The sequence below is a fragment of the Myxocyprinus asiaticus genome, chromosome 26, assembly GCF_019703515.2.
Source record: "Myxocyprinus asiaticus isolate MX2 ecotype Aquarium Trade chromosome 26, UBuf_Myxa_2, whole genome shotgun sequence".
NCBI lineage: Eukaryota > Metazoa > Chordata > Actinopteri > Cypriniformes > Catostomidae > Myxocyprinus > Myxocyprinus asiaticus.
In genome coordinates this window covers 4,904,993-4,929,141 of record NC_059369.1, presented here as the reverse complement: position 1 = coordinate 4,929,141, position 24,149 = coordinate 4,904,993, and positions in this window count along the sequence as shown.

Below are 24,149 nucleotides of genomic sequence, written 5' to 3'. Positions count from 1 at the left end.
TATATTTTGTATTTTAAATACATAATCCCGTTACATGTATTCCGTTACTCCCCAACCCTGGAAATAATGTATATTAGTCAACAAGTTACACCAAAGTTCAAGAAAAAAAAAAAAAAAAAAAAAAACTTATAAACACATTGCAATCTGTAAAAACAGGAGTAATGTTCCATTCATTAAAGCATAGCAACCAATATAATCTTCAACAACCCTACCTGAAAACATATTCAAGCATTATAGCAAGTAAACAACTTCGCCAAACACTTTAGTTAAACATCCATTAGGAGACTGATTTTCTGCATCTACTGTCAAGATTCAGACACTGACCTTCTTTCTGAGCATACAGACATGATGTAAACACGCAAGTCTGAATGACGTATGCCTGCAATGTTGCACCAAATCAGTACCAACAGCTCTAAATATAAATCATTATTTGTGGCTTACTGTAGTGAATTGGGTTAAGAAGACAGTGTTTTGAACATGGATTTTTTATGTACTCAAGCAAGAATGAACTTTTGTTAATTACAGGCAATTTTTTTTTTTTTTTTTTTTTTTACATAGTGCAGCTTTTATCACAAGCAAATAACATTTTACTGGTGGATATCCAACATCAGACAACTTATGACTCCTCTTGAACAGAAACACATGGAGAAACCAGTCCATTGATCTTGATTAAACTTTCTACGATGACATAAATTATTTATAACCTTTACAGATACAGCCTCAATATGAACCTGCGTCTGATTCTTTCCCATGATGTTAATTTTCTTTTCTCATTGTCCAGCTTTTCAAGATCATGTTATCAAGAAACAATCTGTACCTCAAGATACCTTCAATGACTTAAACTGTTTTAAGGGAACCTGCTTGAAAGGTCAAGCATGTTTCTTCTCAAATCAATTGGACTACCTCATTTGTATCTGGGCCTCTGTGTTCAATGGTTTGATGAATGAATCCATTATCAGAATTTTTTTTATCTCTCCCTGCATAAGATGATAAGTGACAAGTATTAAAAAACGTAGAGCATGTATAAACCCAAATTTGTCCAAAACTAAAATATTAATATCTATTTTGCCCAAAAATAAATGGAGAAAATAAGCTTTTTTACAGCAATACAAGAGAGAAACAGCTGAGACTGAGTATCAACTGCAATCCAACCTTACCACTAGGGGTAACCACTGTTAATGCTGTTTTTTTGTTCCTGCTCTGACAGGCCTCTCATCAATGCATAAGCATTAAGAAGTGCACTTGATATACAGTTAGATACTGTCCTAAGTTTAATCCGATCATATTTGTTGAAACACGTGAACTGCTCCACTTTAAGACACTTCTGAAACATTTCCCTCCAGTGTTCAAAACAGGTTTAGCCGAGTGCAGAAAAGAAGTTCAGCACAGTGTTGTCCATACTAACTATCAGTCATCAAACAATGAATGATGGGGTGTGATTGCGACAGCACCCTCGTTCACAGTGCAGACAGATGGCTAGACAGCAGGACACAAGGAGCAGCAAGACTCCAATTCTGTAATCTTTGTGTGACGTCCCGCGCAGCTCCTATGTGCCTCCCAACCGTTAGGCCCTCATCACATACTGACACACTCTTGAATTTCAGAGTCCCTGTTTTGGGATCCAGGCTGTAGTTGATCTCAGGGAGATGGGCAATATTTAGTTGTTTGTTGTCTTTGTATCAGCTATAGGTGGCTGCAGGAACACTCAGATTATCTTTGCAGAGCAGCTCCACAGCAGAACCTCTCATGACCATTTCTGGGACTTTACATGAGGAAAGGCGTCAGCACTTTGAGGGTGACCGTGACCCTCTGATGTGACAGTGACCCAGTGATTAAAAATGTATATTTAGTTTTGTTTATCATTGTGTCATCGGTCGCTGTGATCTCTCCTGTCGCGTTTCCTCTTACGACTTCCCTTGGAGTGGAGTCTATCCATCAGAGCTTAAGTAGCCTTACAACATGACACTGACCTTCAGTACCTGCCATTGATTTCCTGTGGCGGAGCACAGAAAGGGGTCGTTACCATGCCACCCAACATCAGTGCGTGATTGGGAACAGATTCTTCAAATCCCGATACACAGCGTTGATGGATGGCATTTGTCGGCAGCACATCAATTCTCACCTGCCTCAGCGGAGGTGACACCTGCACAGAATTTATCATAATACACCAAAATGACGCATCAACCTGGGAAAAACGAACCAGAATGGAATTCCTAAATAAAAACCCTCTCAGAGGAGCCAGGCCTGACACGCCCAGACTGTCCTGGGACATCAGACACATGTACATACACAAATAACAGTAAGCATGACTCAAAAAGGCATCTCTAGATATAGAGATAATATTATGAAAACCTACAATATTCATTGCATATTTACTGATATTCTTCAATACAAATGCACTTATACTTTGAAGAAAGTTGTTTGCAATAGGTGACTCAAACAAGAGGGAAATTTCATTTCTCAGGGGTTGCTCTTTTCTCTTTAATTTCTCAGGAGACTTGAAATGTACTTGTCTCAGATGTTTCTTGTAGTATTCATTAGGACAATTAAAAATAGTCAAACATTAGTCAGTTGTTTGTACACTAAGTGTGGACAGCATACCTGATAACCAAGACTAAAATTACCATCCAACAAACTCGGCTCCAAAAAATAAGACTGTTTTGATATAGGCCACATCCACACTAATCCGTTTTCATTTGAAAACTCAGTTTTCAGCTTCCTAAAGACATTGCTTTCCAAAGTATATGGTAATGCCAAAGATAGTTTATAAGTAATATCAGGGCTGCTGATAAGAGGGGATAACTGGACCTTTTGTCCTGGGCTTGAGGGGAGCCCAGCCAGAGGGGCGAACATTTTCCAAGATTTTCTAACTGCAGCCCTGGTTAATATAAATGGGAGAAACTGAAATGGCCAACGGATGTAGAAAAGGAGGTCCCGCCTCCCAGATGATAGAGCCAATCGCCTTTTAATTACAGACATTGCCTGTCAGTCAACTCGAGAACACGCATGTGAATTATCTTAGCATTTCTCAAACTGGGGCCCTTTTGAAATAGCCAGGGGGTTTGTAGGAAATCCCTGAATTGAGAACATTGTGAATGTTGTAATCAAATAAACAAGAAAAAAAAAAAAAAAAAAACATATTATAACAACATAATTGGCATTTTGCAGATTCTGGGCTGCAAATGTAAATGTGTGAAAATCCACGTATTTCTGTGGTAACAGCAACTTTTCTGATTGGTGAATGAATCTCGCTTCACGATGACTCAGGCAGGAATTACTTTTCACGTGCGTTATTTACAGGAGTTCCTGCAGATTGGACAATCTTCATTGCACACTGAGTCACGTTCGTGTTGCTTCATCCAGTAAAATAGAGAATGTGTTTTACAATGTGTATTTCAAGTTATCGACCACAATGAATGTGAATATTCACAAGCCATTGCTGATGGTGAGCAGCAGCACTGGGTTAGCAAAGTCCCCTATACACTTATACATGCACTTATACAAGTTAGTATAATATGACAATTAATCCAACTTTGCGTCAAATGCGATAATATATTTCCTAACACAGTGACCCTGATTTTAACCATACCATCTGTCTAATAGTGGCCAATATTATTTCATATTATTGCATGTATGCAGTATACGTATGTCATTTTCACTTCAATATAACTGTAATTTATGTGAATATAAATCGTGTCACATTCACTGTCTATCTTAAGAGAGAGCCCTTATCATGAAGGAATATGAGAAATCCTTTTATTTGCTTCCTTTTATTTGCAGAAAGTAACTAGTAACAGTTATACAATAATTGGACAAACAATGACACAATAATTGGACACAATAAATAATGGTTAAATTGTGTTACTGTATCATTACTGTTAATTATGAATATTGTGGTGTGATTAATACAGTGTATATGAATAAAAACGATTTACTCAGTTCTCAACTGTGTATTTTTCTTCAGAAGAATATGGTGCTTTACTCATGTGTAAGCTCATGCTTTGACTAGTGGGAAATTATAATAATAATAATAATAATAAATTAATAAAATTATAACTGCAAGCACATGCATAAAAAAGTATTATGTTTTATTTTGCAAGAATGTAACCACCTAGATCATAGATGGAATAGACCATTTACAGCCAATACAGGCAATTTACTAAGGAAATACATGGTTTTTAAAGCTTTTTAAAGCTCATAGCGCCACCTATGGGCCGATCTCCATAAAAGTCTGCATGCTTATTTAGAATCATATGTCACATGTGCTCACCTAATTTCGTGAAGTTCTGAGTTTTTGTTTAGGAATTATGGGCTTATTTGTACAATTGACCACATCCATTTTCTAAAGGACACTGTTTTTTTGATAATTATTGACCTAGAGAGTCCAGAGAATTGTACTGCATTGGTTTTATTGAGGTTGAGCGAAAAACCTAGGACTAGTTCACAAAAGTAGGTTTTTTACATAATCGTGAATATTTAATAAATGAATTGATTGACAGCAGTGGTTCTTGAGGCAAAGTTGTTCAGTATGAGGAAATCTAACAAATGATATGAATTATAGCTGCGTCCCAATTCAGAGGCTGCATCCTTCAAAGGTCGCATTCGAAGGCCGAATGCGTCACTGCTGTGCGACAAAGGCTGTCCCAATTCGAAGGCTCCTTCAAATGCGGCCTCCAAATGCATCCTTCGTTTCCCATGAAATGAAGGATACAACAGATGGATCCTTCGTGGCCTTGCCTACCACAGAATTCATTGCGCCCCAGTGACAACAGGATTTTTTCGAGAGAAATTGCCGAATTACACTTTTAAATGTAAGTATTGGGTTTCAACTTACTCAAATATCTAATGATACAAATGTAAAAAAAACTTTAAAGCGGTTCAAATGTTGACTTATATCTTACTAAGATGCGATTATATATAGTTTATACTCTTTATTATATACAGAAATGGACCATGGTGAAAATATTTAGACAGTTTGTGAACGCTGTTTTGTTTTCAGACAATTTAATATAACTATCAAAAAAGTCCAGTACAAATGTTACAGTCACTTGGCAGCTGTCACAGTTGTTAGGTGACAAGAACAGTCCTCCGTAGGCTAGACTGTCCCAATTAACAATGCTCAGTCCGACCTTCGTGCCCTTCGAAGGTGTGACCTTTGAAGTCCGAGTCCTCTGAAGGATGCAGCCTTTGAATTGGGACACAGCCATTGTGTGTATGTGTGAAACACCACGTGATTACAGAGACGTAAAACTCATTAGTGCCATCCACTGGCCGATTTCTTTCAAATTTGCAAAAGTAGGTTTTTAACATTATCTGAAATATTTACCAAATGGTTTGACAGACACCAATGCTTCTTGAGGCAAAGTTGTTTAAATGAGAAGAGCTATCAGGTGATATATATTACTTGTGTTTTTTCACAATGCATTATATACAACCATTAACACCTACAAAAATCGTGATAGTGCCACCTAGTGGCCGATTTTTTTAAAACTTTGCACAACCCTCTCAGACCAAGAGTCAAATAGGTCCACCAAGTTTCGTTCCGATCAGTCATTGTTAACCTTGTGTAATAGCTGCTGAAATTTGATTGGCCAATGGCAGCCATGTTTTTCAACATACATGAATGTCCATATAGACAATGATGGCAGCTGAGACAAAGACAATGTATGCAAGTTTTGAAGTCAATAGGATTAACGGTTTCATAGTTACAGCCAATTTCATGTTTTTTTTGGTATTATAGCACCACCATGTGGCAAAACCGCACCAACTTTTCTGGGCGACCATAAGCATGCCAAATTTGGTGAAGATATCTCATTTCCTTCAAGAGTTATAGCCATTTACGTAAAATTGGCCACTCCTACTTCCGATGTTTTCACATACCGTAGCTAGCTCAAGTCGAAAGTTCAAACTTATTTTGATAGCTTTTAATATTGAGACTCCATAGAATCGTTTGGTACTGGTTTGGTCCCGATCGGAAGAAAAACCTAGGACTAGTTCGCAATAGTAGATTTTATGAAAAATCCAAGATGGCGGACATTTTTTGAAATCGGAGATATATACGTTTTGTTTGGTTTGAGCCAAGGATTCCAGTGGTATAAAGCACTTGAGTCTATGACAAACAGTCTAGGAGTTATGAGCAGTTTCACATTTTTGATCGCTGTAGCGCCCCCTATTGACCGATTTGGCCAAGTCAAATCTAAGCTAAGTGCTTGAACCCCTAATAATAAAAATCTTAACAATTACAATAGGGTTTCAGTGCTAAGCACTTGAACCCCTAAAAATCTTAACAATTACAATAGTGTTTCAGCACTAAGTGCTTGAACCCCTAATAAAAATCTTAACAATTACAATAGGGTTTCAGCGCTAAGCGCTTGTACCCCTAATAAATCAATCCTGTTTGAGCTTTGTAGTGTTCTCAGTGATGTTCCGTCAGCCTGTGGATGGTGCTAAAACAGCAAATGAGCAACAGACTGCTCCCTAATATAATTTAATGGTGTTTGTTTTTTTCCCCCTCTCTTTAACATTAATCGCTTGTGTTGTATTCCTTACTTACAAACGGTAAATGTAAATGTAATTAAAACACTTTACTCACAAAGGAAGCTTCCCGCAATGGGACAGCAGTGCTCGGCCATTCTGCAAGCTCCATATCTTATTTAAACTTATTGGATCTCATTACTGAGATTATTTTATTACTTTTAGTAAATAATAGGAGTTGTTTTAGTAAATAATATTTTGTGTTTAAAGTGTTTAAAGGCAGAAATGTGAAGCTAATAATTTCATTAAAGCACACATTAATTCTGTTAATACTCATGAATAATTTGAGCTGTAAAGTTGTTTAAATTTTCATTTTAACAGTTGTTTTAGGGTTTATAGCATTACATCACCATGGCAATGAAGTAGTAAAATTGGATATAACTTTACACAGAAACGGTTAGTGAGCGATTTTATCAGACTAAAATCACGTTAACACGCATGTCTTGTGCCTATACTTCTAAAACGGTGAGTATTTTAAACGTTTATGGATTTGGCCTCATTCATTTCTATTGTAAGTGCCTCACTGTAACCCAGATTTTTGCTTTTTTTTAAGGAAAAGGAGGGGTGAGTCATAATTCATTTAGGTGGTAAGAAATATTATGCCACAAATTCTGCTGAATGAGCTCAACTTGTATTGAACCTGAAATATTTCTTTAAGAGGCTTTTCAGATTGTTTGCAATGTACTGTAATCGACTAAAAAGATGCTCACTTATGCATAACTTTGTGCTAATTTAATTAATTATAACCAAAATGTCATGGGTAGGTAAAAAAAAAGAAGTTTTTTTAGGGAAATAAAAAAAGACCTGTTTTTTTCTTTCTTTCCAGTGAAGCGATGGATGAAACTATCTCTCACAATGGTCTCCACCTCTCTGTCTGCATCTGGACAAGTTGAGTGCAAACTTAACAGCCTGTGAAGAGACCAAGAGAAAAGATTGTTTGAACAAACAGCTTAACCTTTCTCCCTCTCTCTTTCTGTCTCTCTTCTCTCTCAGCAAGGCAACTCAGGTATTGTCTCTATGGTGACTGTAAGGGGGCCAGGCCAGACCAAAGAGCCAGGCCCCAAACCACAGCCCATTTCGAGTGGAGCAGACGAGTGTTTAAGCTTTACCCACTGGCCCCTCTCCTCTTCCCTCCCCTTTACTGCACAATGCCCCCTTTCAGCGTCTGAGCGGCCTCAATGAACCAGACGACCAGACCTCATCCCCCCTCCATTATCCCCTACCGCTGAAGAGCTTAACACCACTCACCGACCGCCCAAGCATGCTCTGAAATGCAGATGAGCTGTGGTTTCAGAAGATATGATGTGTCATCAGAGGTTTAATATAAATGAAATAACATAATGATCATTTGTGCAAGCTACAGTTCCATTTGTTTGATTCTTTAAGGAGTAGTTCACCCAAAAAATAACATTCACTGAACATATTCCCCTCTGCCACAGTTCTCACATCAAACATAGTGCCGTTAAGGGCGTGTCGTCTGGTTTGATATCAACAGAGCGCAACAGTCTGCTTTTGGAAGTGAAAATCCCATTCATTTTCTTCATAGGTGAATTGATTTTTAACAGTAACTTATTAACCTTTAAAAACAGACCAACTGTGAGCTCCAGGCTCATTCAGCATATATTCATGGTATATGTTTCCGCCAAACATCATTTGTTGAAAACTGTTTAATAGCAGAAGTCCTAGTGAAGAACTACACAACCCATAATCTTGAAGGGATAATCACCAATCAGAGAATTGCAGCAAACAAAGCGCAGCAAAAGAGCTCTGCAGCGCCCGCCCACTCGCATGACATATTTTGAATGAAGCAATCGATTCAGTCTTCCTTCAGTCTCAAACTACTTATATATTTGTATATATCTGGATATTTTGCAATTTACTTTAAATATATTACTTCTATTCTTATAATCAGCAACTTTTATCAACAATTGTCCATTTTTCTATCGTTTTCAATTTGATTGCTACACTCAAGATGCTTTATTGGATTGTAAGTCATTCCCCTATGAAAGTCATTAAGTACACAGTCTTGTACCTTTGTCTTTTTGCCTGAATTTTGTCCTTTTTTGCTTTAAATGAAAGTTTGTAATAGTGTAATTCATCTCAGAGCTGCTGGTACTGTATATGGTAGTGCGGCAGTATATATCGTGGGCAATGCGCGCGGGTGATCTCCGGTGGGCGATCTCCGAACATCGCCGCACTACCCAGTTGCTGGACCCCAGAAAGCTGTCCCCTTTTCCCCCACTTATGGGCGGCCCTGCTATGAACTGGCATTGTATGGAAAAGAGAGAACGCAACCATAGAATATTTTTATTTCACTATTACTTCAGTAACTCTTTCAATGTCTTGCATATCCATCCCACCAAATATTCTTTTGGACACTTTGTTGTTTAGGAGAAACAGGCTTTCTAATCGTTAAAATAAACTGAATTTCAATGTGGGATGATCAACAGTGCCACGGATGTGTAGTTTGGACTAACTAGCTCACTGTGGCTTTAATCACTATGTCATGTTTCATTTGGGTTGTGTGCATTTTAAGAAAAAGGCTCTGCTTTGGTTTGCCCTTGAAACACCCTCTCTTGTCCACAGAGGGGCTTTGGAGGGCTGGAAGGAAGACTTTGGTCTGGAGACCACACAAACACCACAGCGAACACAGGGCCAGACGCTCAGAACTGTTACCGTGTTATTCCACTCCAGCGTTCAGTAATAGGATGAGCAAATCACAGATATAATTTTCCATATTTCATTTGCATTATGTGAGCAACATGGAAAATCGTAGTTCATTAATAAGGCAGTTGATTTCCTTATCAAAAACTGAATGATTCCACTCATCTCAGATGATGATACAAAAGGAAATAGCAGGGTTCTCATGTATAAAACTTGTAGATTTCATTCTGAAAGTGTGTACACAAAGATTTCATATTTATATAACCAAACATGCACCAGAACCTGTGCAAAGTCCCAGATATCGGAAAATTGTGCACACATTCATCTTGTTTTAGTGTACAAATATATAAACATCCATTAAACAAGATAAATGTACATGAGAAGCATAATTATACATTAATACTTGTTTAGAGAGAATATATCATGTATTATTTAAGTTATTCTCACACAATTTAGATTTTTTTTTTTTTTTTACTGTATTAAGCACTTGTATTATTTATTATTTAATATTTTATCAGAGCATCGCTAGTATTTAGTGTACAGTATTAAGCGTAGTGTATTTAGTATTTCTGTGTTGAAATATAATACTGTGACTTTAATTGAAGTCCTTATTGGTTTATGGTATGGCTTTGTTTGCCAAAAAAAATACATAAATAAATCTAATTTAAAAAGATAGTATCTACTAAAATTACTTCAATGTAGTTAGCTCATTTGTCTTAATAACTTATAGTATAGCTAACTAACAGTTTCAAAGTAGCTTTCTGCTTCACTGTGTCCTCTATAATGACAATGAACACAAGAAATATGAACCAAACCTATAGCTGCCTTTGTCTATACATGCAGATCTTCTTCTTCAGGATGGTTGTGTATTTGCTCTTTATCCTCCAGAGACAAGTATATCCCCCCGTCCCTCTCTTCCTTTGATCCCTCAGTCTCTTGCTCACTCTCTCCGGCTGTAACGTTTGATTGAGCTGAACATTAGACAGGAATAATCTATCCACAGATTTTTGCCATACCCAGTTGTGCTCCTGATTAGCATGCTTTGATAAAGAAGTGCTTTGAATGATTCTTTAACGTATCGATTGCTGAAATGCAGCACTTAGGTAGCAGAAGCATCAGGCCAAAGGAACGAGGTATTAGGTTGGATGAACAATCTGTGGTTTGTAAATACTTTACAGAGAAAAAAATTTGCCTGATTGAAAGATATGTTTTGGGTATAGAAATTAAAATCTTTAATGCAAATTGTAAAATTTCATGTCATTCCATGATTGGGAAATCCCAAAGAAGTGTTCCTGTAGCTAAACTGATAGTGCATGGTCACGAGTTTGATTCCCAGGGAACTATGAATATACACTCCAAAAGAAAAAAAAAAGATTTACACATTTCAATTTCATAACAAATTTCAATCAAATGAATTGAGTAATCATTAACAAAATAAAAACGAATATTTCAATTTTTATTAATTTTATTTTGTTAAAGATTACTCAATTCAGTTGGATGGAAATGTAAAAATCTTTAAAAAAAAAGGCTAATATATATATATATATAGCCTTTTTTTAAAGATTTTTACATGACGTGATTTAAACGACGTGATTTATCACACATAATGCGGCAGTACTGAGGTGAAATGTCCATGGTGTGGTGCTAAAAGTGTCTTAAATTTTCTCCCAAACATGAGATTTTTAAGGTTTATTACATTTTCAATCAACAAAACCTACATCCCTACCCTAAACCTAACCAACAGTGTCATAAAAAGCAAATGTGAGATGAAAAACGCAATTGCTGAAGCAAACACACCATTTACTATTATTACCACTGTTTTTTTTTTTTTTTTTTTTTTTCACTATAGACATTGATTTTATTCATTAGGAATTGACTGTATTGTAACTTTGTTTGGTTAGCGGGTAAGGATATTCCTTTGACATGTTATTCTTTCAGGAGACACCTTTGGCCTACATGTGTCGTAATTCGACTGGAGGTCAAAGGAAGGTACTAATCTGATGTTGTTTTACTTAGTTATACACAGAGCAGGAGGGATGACATCATTGCCTCAGTCTGCTTCTCTTGTTGACACAGTTTAGCATGTAAGTGACTTACCAATGTGACGGGTCAGATAGGGTGAAATATAACAAAGTTTTCAACTGGTAGGTCGCAACCCAAAAATGTTGGATGTTGCATGGCCTTAAATAATGACCCTATCTGTGAACAATGAGCCATTTATGAAGATAACCATTTAATGCTACTCAAAAGGTGATAGATGGTGTAGTCTGAGGTGACTGCAAACCTCAGATGAATCTCAATGAACAGCTTTGGGTTTGGTTAGTAATTTGAATCACAGCTCTCAGGAGTCCACTCCTGAACCTGCTGCTTTGAGAATAAAAAGCATATTGATTAGACGGCGAACCATAATTGGGCTGCGATCTCTGGCCTTGAGAGGTATGACAATGGTGACAGGAAAAGGATACTTCTCTGCTGCTTTTAATAGCATAGCTGAACAAAATGAGTACCTTTTGTTGAATTTGTCACATCCTCTGTCATTCTTTTTACATGTAATACGCCAAGTTGCTAGTTGCTTGACAAACATAAACAATCTACAGTATGGCTGAATGACTGTGCATATTACAATTTTGGCGGTAGAATGCTTGGTTACACTTTGGTTTAGGGATCAGAAATTAGACAGTAATTCATGACTTATAATTACACTTGTAAGTGACTAGTTATGGACTTGTTTGGCATTATAAAGTATTTATTAAGCCTTTATTTGCTGATTTCTTATTCTTGCTTTATAGCCCCTTAACATTTGCTTTTGTCATAATGAATTTCTTAGCTAAAAACAAAACATATCAATAGCTAGTATGATGCAAAATGCATCCTTTATAGGTTCTCAGTACTCTATGTGAATGTGTGACTTGTAAGTATGAAATACATGTAGAATGCATTATAGTATTTCAACAAAGCAGGGAAGGTTAGGTTTAGGGGTAGGGGTTGGTGTAGGATGTTTGTGGGACTCTAAATAAACACAATAAACATGCTGCAGTGATGCCACTACAGTATACTGAATGGTAATATTTAATTTAGGGTGATAATAGCATCTAACACTATTTGCCCTTGGTGCAAAGAGGATGCTTTTTGTTGCTATTTACACTAAGCATCAAGAGTCTCTGCTTTCTGTATTAATTTTATTCTTATAAGTTGCACATTCACATAGTGTAATGAGAACCTATTAAGGATGTATTTTGCACCTTACTAGCTATTGGTATCTTTTATTTTTACCTAATAAGTTCATTGTTAGGAAAAAAAACAAATGTAAATAGGCTATTAGGAAAGAGTAATAAATCAATGAACAAAGGCCTAATAAATACCTTATAATTCCAAACAACTCCGTAACTAGTACCTTACAAGTCCAATTATTAGTCACTAATTACTGTCTAATTTCTGATCCCTAAAATAAAGTGTTACCAAATTCTTATTCTTGATGCTTGCAGATATAGTGGGGGAGTTAAGCCCTGCCTTGTAGGGGGAACTAATGCTGCCTTCATGTGCTATCAGAATTATTGTAAATACGAGTTTTCCACTCTGAAGTTGCACATGAATGACCTCTCAAGTCGTAAATACGACTGGGAAATAATAATTTTGGGAGGAGTCCTAAACTTCAACATGGCAGAGGAGAGTACAGTTTCTGTAGTGAATGACAGGTTTTGTTCATTTTCTAAATACAGCTAATTGTTAGCGCTTGCCATTTTGGTCATATTCATTTATGTATATCAGCAACCATTCTATGTATGTTGTACATTTTTATACCGTGAAAATAGCTTGTATTTTACCAAAATTCCATTATCGTCAGCAGCCTAACTAAGTGGTGTCAAAATAAAAGTTCCTCAAGAAATATGTATGAATGAACCTGGCGTCTTCCATGTTTCCTGTTCTTTCTGACAACAAAGCACGTGAACACGACGTACTCGTAATTACCACTTCAGAAGTGGGAATTAGGGTAATTCCGATAGCACATGAAGGCATCATAACACAACACTACCCTGGAAGACTGAGAAACGCAAGGATCTTTGTCCCCGCCCCCAGTACATATAGTCTCTGTACACTCAAATTAATGTTTGTTTTCTCCTACCTTACTGTGTTCAACACTACAAGAATTGGCAAGCTGGGCTTCATGTGAGTATGTGTTACACGGTGGCTTCCTGAAGTGTGCAGTGTATGTTGTGTGAGGCACTGTAGGAGTCTGGCCTTGCATACCTCAACCTTCCCAACCCTAAAAAAGAAGTGAGACACTCCTACTCCAAGGTAGCATTCAGAACCAGAATGAGTTTTATTGCCAAGTGTTCTCACGTTTACAAGGAATCTTTTTTTTTTTTTTTTTTGGTGATATGAGAAACAAGTGCACATAGAACATTACAGTGAGACACAGAATATAAAACAAGGTAAGAGTTTAAATAGACATACAAATAATATGACACATAACATTGAATGGCGTATGTACATGTGCAAGTGGTAGTGTATGTTCAAGGTAGGGTATGTACAGTTATTGAATTATATATGTGAATTTACATATGTACATTCACATATATTATTTACATATGTTATTTACATTATTGCACTATGGGGGAGTCCTGAAGCAGTTTAATTGTTCATGTGGAAAATGGCCTGAGGGTAAAAAATGTTCTTGTGCCTGGATGTACTGGTGCTCAGTGCTCTGTAGCGCTGGCCAGAGGGCAACAGTTCAAAGAGGGAGTGGGCAAGGTGTGTGGGGTCCAGAGTGATTCTACCTGCACGTTTCCTCACTCTGGAGACGTACAGGTCTTGGTACGGGGTGATTTCTCCTGAAGTCCACTATCATCTCCACTGTTTTGAGTGTGTTCAGCTCAAGGTTGTTGTGACCGAACCAGACAGCCAGCTGTTCAACTTCTCATCTGTATGCAGACTCGTCACCGTCGTGGATGAGTCCGATGACAGTGGTGTCGTCTGCAAACTTCAGGATCTTGACAGTGGGGTCCTTTGCATTCATTCATTCGTGCACAGGGAGAAGAGCAGTGGAGAGAGAATGCATCCCTGAGGAGCACTAGTGCTAATAGTGAGGGTCCCGGATGTGAGTTTCCCCAGTCTCACTAGCTGCTGCCTATCTGTCAGTAAGCTTGTGATCCATCAACAGATTGCTGTGGGCATGGAAAGTTGGGTCAGTTTGGTTGAGAGAAGATCAGGCATGAAGGTTTTGAAGGCTGAACTGAAGTCCACAAATAGGATCCTTGCATAAGTCCCAGGTCTGTCGAGGTGTTGCAGGATATAATGCAGTCCCATATTGACAGCATCATCCACAGACCTGTTTGTTCAGTAAGCAAACTGAAGGGGAAATTCAAAAGCAAAACACATAGGTTAGATTCAACCACTTTAAAGTATTTATTTTCTTCTCTCCTTTTTTAGGAAAACCTGTTTTGTTTTCTTTTGAAGAAGATGAATTGTATTAAATGTGACTGTTTCATCAATTAAAGTGAATGAAATGCATCAATAAAACACAATTCAATTGAAAGAAAAAACAAATTGTTTGTGTCGCTCTTTCAATGTCAGTTTTCACTTCTCAAAGTCATCAGTAAATAAAGTTTAAATTCACCCAAAAGCAAAACACTCAATTGACTTGTTCAAATGACTCAAATGATTCAGTTCAATACAAATGATTCAAATCAGTGCTTAGTATAATTCAGTTCAATACTCTTTTCCCTTTTCAATGAAAGTTCAAGTAATGTTAAACATCAATGTCCATACACTTTTAGTGCAATTTTCAATATAGTTCAAGAATGAATAGAAGAGGATACCAATCTGTAGCAGTGATCTGTGATAAGATGAGCTGGGTTGAGTTGAGATGAGTGGTGATGTTTTGAGTAGGGATGAGTCAGGTTGATTTGAAGTGGAATTAGTTGGTTTTTAGATGAACTGATGTGAACTGAGATGAGTTAGCAAGGAGATGTCGTCTGGATGGCAGTGTAACAACAATAATTGAAGACATGAGATGTCTGCATTACTTTAACAGCCGTGCGAAAGCACAGAGTGATCTCTCAACCAAAATGGTGCACTGCAGCAGCAGCAGCAATACACGTGCACTGGACACTTGAACAGAGCAGGAATATAAAAATAAAATAAAAATAAAAATAAATAAAAAATGCAAATGACTCAGTCTTTGTGACTTAAAACAGTTTCAAAGGTCACAAAAATGTTCAAAACACAAAAATCTTCTGTTTCTTCAAAAGTACAGCGTTAAGCTTGTCAAAAACTCACATGCACACTAGTGAGTGCACTTAATCGATAGAAATCGACAGAAAAGACAGTCTCTTGTGATCAGTTTCACGGTCTGCAAATGACTATGTAGTGCTATAAAACACAACAAAAAACGTCAAAAATGATCAGTAACTGCAGTTCTGTCTTCCACTTTAATCACTGCAGCAAAACTAGAATCACGACTCAAAAACAAAGTGCTGTCGGTACTTAACCATCTTGTGTCTTCTGTTGGCTTTTCAAAGGGAAAATCTCAACTTTAAAGCACTGCGGTAATGACATGGTACTCTCGCGCATCCACTCTCTTCTCGATTCTCCCGTGACTGAGCACTTTCTCACTCTGTGCATCTGGCGTGTGGAAACCAGATCGCCCGTCAAAATAAAAGTCTCTCATATAAAAAATTATATATTTCAAAATATACCCTCTACACAGAGGTCAGTGAGGTGTGCCTCTTAATCCGGCTGGAAGCTCGTGGCAGTTCATTTCCAGTGAAGTCCATCCTAAGGCCAAAGTATACTTCGGTCAAACGCGAACACTGAGCGTATGCATACAGGACGCATGACGCCAATTTCAGCATCAGCAGAGTGCTCGAGCACTAAATGCATTCAGCCAAATTTGTCTAAAAGCTCGTAGTCTGAACGCACATGTGCATGCGCCTGGAATTATTTGCACTAATTAGTGGGTCCACATGGTGGCAACACTAACAGCTGAGCTTTTGCTGTCAGGAAGAAGTGCTAGAAGAACATGTAATCGCCACTAAAGAACAGTAGAAGAAATTGGAAACAACAACAGTGGATGTGCATGTCAAGAATTCGTGTGTGAGGAGGTCAGGAGACACCTGCATTTGTATGACTCAAGACTGAAGGAATATATAGACATCTTTATGGGTCTAAACTCCTGAAGAGAAATAGTCCAGTACTTAATAGCAGTCGTATCGTGCATGCACCAACTGTCTGAGTAAGTGCGCACAGTAATTGGAGTATACTCCACTATGCTAAGCATTCGCGTCCAAACCGATATATACTTTGGACTTAAGAAAGAGGTTCAGGTAGTGGCCAGTTAAGTATCCTGTGTTGTATTGTTGGAGTTGGTAGCAGTTCCTCCTCCATGAAGTCCATCGTAATAGATTGAAGTGATGCACAGAGTGATCGTCAAAGTGCCTCTCGATCTCAGGTTGGCACAGACTGCGGTTAGTTGTCATCGCTCAGCGACACATAGCGGTGGGAGTGGGACATAGGGCTGGGCCCGAGCTGGATCTGGTAGGCTCTGGTAACCTCGGGATATACAGGTGCATCTCAATAAATTAGAATGTCGTGGAAAAGTTCATTTATTTCAGTAATTCAACTCAAATTGTGAAACTCATGTATTAAATAAATTCAATGCACACAGACTGAAGTAGTTTAAGTCTTTGGTTCTTTTAATTGTGATGATTTTGGCTCACATTTAACAAAAACCCACCAATTCACTATCTCAAAAAATTAGAATATGGTGACATGCCAATCAGCTAATCAACTCAAAACACCTGCAAAGGTTTCCTGAGCCTTCAAAATGGTCTCTCAGTTTGGTTCACTAGGCTACACAATCATGGGGAAGACTGCTGATCTGACAGTTGTCCAGAAGACAATCATTGACACCCTTCACAAGGAGGGTAAGCCACAAACATTCATTGCCAAAGAAGCTGGCTGTTCACAGAGTGCTGTATCCAAGCATGTTAACAGAAAGTTGAGTGGAAGGAAAAAGTGTGGAAGAAAAAGATGCACAACCAACCGAGAGAACCGCAGCCTTATGATTGTCAAGCAAAATCGATTCAAGAATTTGGGTGAACTTCACAAGGAATGGACTGAGGCTGGGGTCAAGGCATCAAGAGCCACCACACACAGACATGTCAAGGAATTTGGCTACAGTTGTCGTGTTCCTCTTGTCAAGCCACTCCTGAACCACAGACAACATCAGAGGCGTCTTACCTGGGCTAAGGAGAAGAAGAACTGAACTGTTGCCCAGTGGTCCAAAGTCCTCTTTTCAGATGAGAGCAAGTTTTGTATTTCATTTGGAAACCAAGGTCCTAGAGTCTGGAGGAAGGGTGGAGAAGCTCATAGCCCAAGTTGCTTGAAGTCCAGTGTTAAGTTTCCACAGTCTGTGATGATTTGGGGTGCAATGTCATCTGCTGGTGTTGGTCCATTGTGTTTTTTGAAAACCAAAGTCACTGCACCCATTTACCAAGAAATTTTGGAGCACTTCAGGCTTCCTTCTGCTGACCAGCTTTTTAAAGATGCTGATTTCATTTTCCAGCAGGATTTGGCACCTGCCCACACTGCCAAAAGCACCAAAGGTTGGTTAAATGACCATGGTGTTGGTGTGCTTGACTGGCCAGCAAACTCACCAGACCTGAACCCCATAGAGAATCTATGGGGTATTGTCAAGAGGAAAATGAGAAACAAGAGATCAAAAAATTCAGATGAGCTGAAGGCCACTGTCAAAGAAACCTGGGCTTCCATACCACCTCAGCAGTGCCACAAACTGATCACCTCCATGCCACGTCGAATTGAGGCAGTAATTAAAGCAAAAGGAGCCCCTACCAAGTATTGAGTACATATACAGTAAATGAACATACTTTCCAGAAGGCCAACAGTTCACTAAAAATGTTTTTTTTATTGGTCTTATGATGTATTCTAATTTTTTGAGATAGTGAATTGGTGGGTTTTTGTTAAATGTGAGCCAAAATCATCACAATTAAAAGAACCAAAGACTTAAACTACTTCAGTCTGTGTGCATTGAATTTATTTAATACACAAGTTTCACAATTTGAGTTTAATTACTGAAATAAATGAACTTTTCCATGACATTCTAATTTATTGAGATGCACCTGTATATCCTTACCCACATTCAAATCTATTACCCAGCCAGCTCCTAACAAACTTTTACCTTCACCAATTTTAAATCTGGAACATTCATGATAATGCACAGTGCTGTGAGTGTACTCAACACCATGTAGGGAGAAGAAGAAACTGTATCATCAACTCACCAGATTTGAATATGTGTAAGTAAAAAGATTTAAGGAATAATGCAATCCTCTTTTAGTTTAGGAAAGAAACAGTATTAAAAGGCATTTTCATCATAACTAAATGAATTTATATACTGTTTTCTATGTGTTTTCAGGTTCCTGCAAGAACTGACCTACTCCTCAAAGCATAACTAGAGACCTGCGGATGGTTATGTAGTAAATGTGGTATCTAAATATAACCTTATATATATATATATTTTTTTTTTGTCTTGTATTGCAGGACCTATGTCTTCATTTAGAAGGTCCAACTCCTATACCAACTACATTTTTAAGTTTTTAAAGAAGCAGGTCTTTTGAAATGGGCTTGATGTTGGTTGGCAGTGTGCGTGTCTGCGTGGTGCTGCTTGACAGCGCAATGGCCACGATTCAATGTTCCATGACCGCTGCCATCTGAGAATGCTGTTAGTGCTGGTGTCACTCTAGGCAATGCTGGAACCAGACGTACACGCTTTGCCATCTCCAAACCACGAAGTCTACCTGCTGTGGTGTCCTCTTTTTCCATTTCACAGACACCTCATTAAAATTCAGCCTGGGCCTCTGTTTACAATACTTTAACTACACATTGGTTTTACTGTATATGTTCCCTCTGCACTGCTAAACACTTTGGTTTTACCATGAACACTAATTGAAAGGACACATTCATTTAAATCTGATTTGTCTAAAATTGCCAAAAATGGCCCAAAAATGTAAATCATATCGTATATCATAATTTTCTCACCCTCATTTCATTCAAAACTATGACTTTCTTTCTTCTGCCAAACACAAAAGAAAATTGTATAGAATGATGTGGATTTCCATTCAATTAAAATAGATAGTGAAACCCTTTAAAGGTTAAAAAGCACCCAAAAGTATCATAAAAGTAGTCCATGAGACTTGTGTGTCATATTTCAAGTCTTCTTTTGGCGAGAAACCAAAAATGATGTTATTTTACAATGAAAATCTTGACTTCTGCCATACTGTAGCTCTTTTGTGCTTTAGAGAAGCTCTTCACAATTGCTCGCACTGAAACCTTGCCAAAGAAAAAACAAAAGTTCTTGCATGAACTTGAGCCATTTAGAACAAGCTTCTCTTATGATTCACTATTTTACACATCTGTAAGGCGCAACCCTCAGTAACATTAGTAAATCAGGACATTTGTTGTGCATGCATTCAAGTTTTCACATGTCATGGTCCTGTCACTTTGTCACATCATCACCCCATGTTCTGTCTTGTGTTTCGTGTACTGTCTTTGTGTAAGCGCATGGGTCCGGTTGTTAGTTACTGCCGTACACTCTTCGGTCAGTCTTGTTCATGTCCGGAGCATGGTGTCTGGATCCTGACTTCCTGTCTGGTTCGGTTTCGGTCACTGTCGGGATCTGGACACTCATGCTCCATGTTCTGTTTGTTTTGGTCTAATTGTGTTGACGTTTTCCCTCATGTGTTTCAGGTGCCGCTGGCATGCGGAATCAGCATTTTCATGGGAATCCTGATTGTTTCCATTGGAACGCTGATCAAGCCAACTTTCAGCTGGCGTGCGGCACCTGTCCCTTGTTTGTTCTTGCTTATTTTAATCCCTACGTGTTTTGTGTCCTTTGCTGAATTGTTGAGTGTAGTTTAGTGAATGAATGCAATCTGTAGTGATTAATTGTGTGTTATCATTATAGAAAGCTGCTAGGTGTGAAGCAACTTACCTCACTCTCTTTGCCTAGTTGGACCTGTCTCGTGAATCTGTTTGGCTGCCCATTTCTGCCTGCGTGTTGGGAGTGTGGTTGCCTTCCAGTTTGCTGTACGCTTGTTCCCTGCGCTCACGAATCTTCAGCGGAGGATTTCTTGTCTCTGCCCGCATGTCGGGAGAGTGGTTACCCTCCAGTCTGCTGTACGGTTATTCTATGAGCTTACGAATCTTCAACGGAGGATTCCTCATCTCTGCCCGCGTGTCGGGGGAGTGGTTACCTTCCAGTCTGCTGTGCGCTTGTTCTCTGCACCCACAACACTTCAACAGAGAAAAGTTAACTTATTGTAAATAAATCCTTGAACTGTTCCTCTGCTCTTGGGTCTCTTTGTCTCACTCTCGCTCTGTGACAGCACATGTTTTTATTAGGACTATCAAATGATTAAAATTTTTAATCTAATTAATTATATGATATGCTGATTAATTAATTGATCCATTTTTGCCTAGAAAGGCCTAAAAAAATCTAAATATATTTCTTAAATAATGTTATTTAAATAATTATAAATATAATCTTCTTCTTCTTTCAGCTGCTCCCATTAGGGGTCGCCACAGTAGACCATCCATGATCCACATATTTGACTTGGCACAGGTTTTACGATGGATGCCCTTCCTGACGCAACCCCCGGTGGCTGGGAGACTCTTACTCACATCTACGGGGCATTTTAGAGTTTCCAATTCAATTATAAATATAATACATATAATAAATTAAATAATTCATATTATTAAAGTACTGTACACTCGCAAACCTTTTGGGCATCAGGGAACATGTAATACCCTTTTCATTTACAGTATATGTGAGTGCCCTGCTAAAAAAACTGCTTAAACTAGCTTAACAGGCAACCGTACATTTCCGCTAGCATGGAAAAAAAATGCACAACCCTGCTCAACACACTAGACAGCTACCGCCTTGGGGCATGTTTGTAATATAAAAAGCCAGTGCTTTTTGTCTCTCATCGTTTTCAGTATACGAGCAATAATATCATCTTATACTGTATTTGCGCGATTACAGTTGGAAAGATGCCAGCTTCATTTCCGAATGCCTACAGTGTACAAACAATGTCGATTTAGTACACTTGAGCCCTTCCCAGCCAAAGTACTGCCACAATGAATGTGTGCAATCATCATTTGGTGTCTGTTTGAAGTCAGAAATATTGTCTCGACTTACATAGGAATGAATTGAAAGCAAAACGCGCTGGTGGAAACTTACGCTTAGTTGCATAGTCACCCAGTATGGCCTAGTTAGAAGACCAGTTAAACCATCTGCAACCAAGACTGACAAACCACCTTAGTCTAGTTTAAGCTGTTTTGTGTTTTTGTCAAAAAAATCGCTTCTCTCATGTGTAGGACTAATTGTACAGCAGAAAAGAAGTTGATTGAGAATATCAAGTGTTCATGCAGTTACAGAGAGTGAATCTGGGTTAATAGATGATTTTGCTGGACAGAAGTGCACACTCGAGCAGAAGTGTCCACCACTGACCATCTCAGCACTTCTGTACTGAAACCAAACTCATCGACCTGATGTCCCATTAGACTAGGAGGAGATGAATAGCATGTAGCCTCGATGTGTGTTAATGAGAAAGTGTTTAATAGGTGGGTTTGGTGTGGGTTGAGGAGGAGGTGGACATTAAAGTGATCTTGCAATGAGTCGTGGAAGCTGCAGTAGTGGTAATGTGTAAGCACAATGTGAGGACTCAAGCATCACCAAAAGCTAATGTTTCACACCAGTCTCAGTGGGACTTAAACACAGGACATTTTAAAATGCTTGACATGTAAAATGCTTAATGTGGCTTAACATACTAAAACAGTTATATTTGAAGTTCAAATTCAGTAAGCACATTATTGTTGTTGCATACTATATACAGGCAAGCAGATGAGCCCAGAATCTAAACGCAACGTGCAATTGTGCATGTTCAGGGATTTCTTTATAACGGTTTTCAATGGGAGGAAAACAATTAACGTGCAAATTTGCATGCTGCATTTAGATATTGGGCTTATCTGCTTGCCCGTATATAGTATGCATCATTAATAATGTACATACTGAATTTGGTCTTCAAATATCACTGTTTTAGTACGTTAAGCCATGTTAAGCATTTTTCACGTTAAGCGTTTTAGAATGTCCCTTAAACACCCTACTGGGTGCGTTTGCAGTGTTAGGTCACTGCTTTATACACTGCGCCACTCCGCTCACATAGCTCAACTTGGCCAAAGAGATAAACAATAGTCATGTAGATCCACAGCACTGCACACTGCTCCCTTAATTTATACACCTGATTCAAATCATCAGCTGGTTAGCACAGCATTGAACTGAGTCTTCATCCAAAACCAGGAAAATGCTGCCTCTGGAGGCTGTATACGGAGGTAGGAAGGGACCCAGGCACATCTGAATCCAATGTTTGTGTCACCTCCTGTCTACTGAGATACCTTCATCTGATCGATTTTTGAAGGCAGTATAGATGTATCCTTCGCTGCCTATGAAATCCCACAAGACTGTGTGTGCAGATCCATAGCAGTTGAGCTGAAGGAAAAAAAAAATGGCAGCCGAAGAGGCAGTTGACAGCCAATTTGTGTATAAATGTATGTTTTTATTCACTTTTTCCAACTTTTAATTCCATTTCTAGCAAGAAAGTAGTAATGTAATTATTAAATATACACTTGGTTATCACCAAGTTCACTCTAGGTTATTAGACCATTCAGTCTAACCGAACCAAAATGAAGCAGACACGTTACCTTTGATGGACACCAGATGGTGATAATAAGTTGCTGGTATCCTCGCAGTGATGTGATGTTATGCTGCCTCAGTAGCCTGTCTGAAACCATTTTCTGGAGGTACAGTAACTTCGTACACAAACGCTGTCTGTTGAGTCATTGACTGATAGGGCAGCGAGGCAACAAGACAGCTACCTTTGGTTTTGGATACAGCATGAGTGTGTCACATAAAATATGCATACAATATGTGCAGTGCTGTGGAACCTCAGAACCAGGATTGAGAACCAATACTTAAAAGCATCCATTTGACTACTTTAGACCTTTAGCCCATGGGATCAGCCTTTATTGTTATCAACAAAGTCAAGTGCAACAGAAGCATCTATGATCTTGTTCAAGGCTGGATTTGAACCTACTCTCCCATGAATGTTCTAATTACAAGTTTGCACACTAAAACTCTAAACCACACTAGCTGTGCTGGTGTATCATAACAAAAGAGGCATAATAATATGAAAGTCAGACACACTGTTGTGTCATAGCGGAACAGGCATACCAGTATGAGAGGCAGCATTGATTTAAAACATCCATTTGACTACCTTAGTCTATGACATCAGCCTTTATTGTGCTGAAAAAGATACAAAGTGGAAAGCAACTGAAGCATTTATGATCATATTCAAGTCCTGATTCGAACCCACGCTCTGATGAATGTTCTGATCACAAATGAACTAACACTCTGAGCCACAACAGACACACTGTTGTGTCATAGTGGAACTAACATACAAATATGAGAGGTAGCACACATGAATATTGCTAAGATACTACTGTTGCAAACTTTAATTAATATACAGCACACATTAAGTAAGTTTTGTCTGGCATGGTTTGACAATCATTTAAGCCAAATGTAGTGTGAATTGGCCAAATTGTTGTTGAGATAAAATTTTACTTCTGATGGACATCTTTATGGTCAACTTTGTTGGCATGTTACAGGAAAACTGTTTGGAATATGAAAAATCTTTTGATAACTTTTTATCAGCTAGGTCTCAAGATTATCTGACCAAAATTTGGGAAGGGTCTAATGAAAGCTGTAGGACGAGTTTGAAACGGCAGATGAAAGTCAACATGCAAAATCGCAAACTTTGGGAAGATTGGTATCATTGTATTAAGTATGACGCAAGGAACCTGAAGAGATCAGAATCATT